The 1,968-nt window shown below is 34.6% G+C and overlaps 1 pseudogene; it reads left to right on the top strand.

Annotated features, from left to right (window-relative positions):
• Window positions 1-390: 390 nt before the first annotated feature.
• LOC144567661 (auxin-responsive protein SAUR36 pseudogene) lies at window positions 391-866 on the top strand (annotated as a pseudogene).
• The last annotated feature ends 1,102 nt before the right edge of the window (window positions 867-1,968 follow it).

Below are 1,968 nucleotides of genomic sequence, written 5' to 3'. Positions count from 1 at the left end.
ACCTATCATAATAGAAAACAATAAAAAATGCAAGCACATGAGGTTTTGTCCAAGTCAATTAAAATCCTTTAGAGAAGATATGCAAAGTGATATATCATTGTCTCACAAGTTGTCGGACCAGTCATTATGTCCTGATTTTGTATTGTATCTTGAATAGACAAAGCCAGCAAACCGATCTTGATGCTGAACTAATATATAAATGACATATCAAACAACAATATCCCATAGCTCATGGCTTTGTCCCTTGCCAACCTGTCATATGACCACAAGGAAATTAAAGCTCCACTTGCTTTTAGGCTTATCTTCTCTTAGCTTATATAACCATCCGATTTGTATCTCCTTCAATCATCACTAGCTCAAATATTCATTATATATACATTATATATATACATTACCAATAGAAATCTTACAACATGCTTAGTCCTAAGAAGCTTGTACAACTGGCAAAGAAGTGGCAGAGAATGGCTGTGTTAGGAAGAAAAAGGCTCACATTTGAGAGAAAGCGTTCTCATCATTGCACTGACCAATCCACAATCACAAGCCCCTGTGCCGAAAAAGGTCACTTTGTGGTGTATACCATCGATGAGAAGAGGTTCATGATCCCACTAGACTACCTCAACACTAGAATTATAATGCAGCTTTTCCAACTGTCCGAAGAGGAGTTTGGATACACAGTTGATCGGCCGATAACATTACCGTGTGAAGCAGCATTCATGGAGTATGCGATGGACTTGGTAAAGAGAGGGGTATCAGAGGAGGTGGAGAGAGCTCTTCTAAGCTCTGTTTTGCTACCTTGCCACCATGCTTGCTCTGTGCAAATCAATTTTGGAGCAATTAGTCAACAAGTCGAAGTGTGTGGGTTTTGAAATCTCAATTTGAGGAGATATGGAGGGGTGACTTTTGATAATTAGGTCCATTTGAGATGTATTGAAACTTGTAAATACTGGCTCCACAAAAAATTAGATAATAGGATACTATAATTTGAGTTATATTCTTTTCCTGGTAGCTATAAAAGGTGTTATGCTTTCGAAGAAATTTTCAGCTATGAATCTTTTTACTTCCTTGTTTGTTATATTACTTTCAGAATTTTATGAAATTAATAGCCAAAAATAAAGTTAATGGAAACCTTTTTTTTTGTTAAGTTAAGAAGTCAAAATATGATAAAGGAAATTAGGCAGCAATTGTAACGTTGTATTGGAATTATTAAACGATCATTATACCAGTCATACTTGAAGTCAGTTTATTTCCCCGGTGGGTCCTGTTAAGACAACACACATTAGTTCGCTGAACCCCCCTGTGCAGTATATAATTTTCTAAATGAGAATGAAATTTTCTGCTTCATACTAACCTATGAGTTCGGTTCAATTTTGTTTTGTGCTTGTCAAATCTGGTTTTATTTTTTACTCAAATTTCAAAATATTTTTGAGTTTTTTTTATCCTGACAAACTAGCTATTAGTCAAATTCATGCAAGCTGCAATTAAGTTAAACCATTTAACATAAAGCGTATGAAATATTTGCAATCTGACAACGTGGTACCTATCATGATTGTAGTCTTGCAAAGGTGTTTCATTATCCCCACCAGAATAAAATGTCAAATGCAATAACTGTTTCTGAGAAGAAGAGTTTGCTAGCTAATGATCAATTTTTGACATCAATGTTTGACACGCTCATTAGAATAATCTCAAGCGGAATGATCAAGTCTAATTCCAAATGGTATTAAAAATGAAAAAAAAAACACCTCCTCCTAAATACTAATTACAAACTTTCTAGATAATAAATAATACAACCAATAAAGTACGGTATTTGATGTCGCCATTCACACAGTAGTTATGTTGTCAGGTTGATGTTGGGGATTATAAAAGGGTCAAATAATTAGGTTTTATCTAGAGATCAAACACTTACATCTCGGAGAAAAAAAAAACAATCATCACTTTAATCTAAAGACCATCCTATGCCAAAAGCTAACC

This window comes from Carex rostrata, chromosome 16 (assembly GCF_964058835.1).
Source record: "Carex rostrata chromosome 16, lpCarRost1.2, whole genome shotgun sequence".
NCBI lineage: Eukaryota > Viridiplantae > Streptophyta > Magnoliopsida > Poales > Cyperaceae > Carex > Carex rostrata.
The sequence above is the reverse complement of the archived record's forward strand: the minus strand, read 5'-3'. Positions and strand labels throughout refer to the sequence as shown.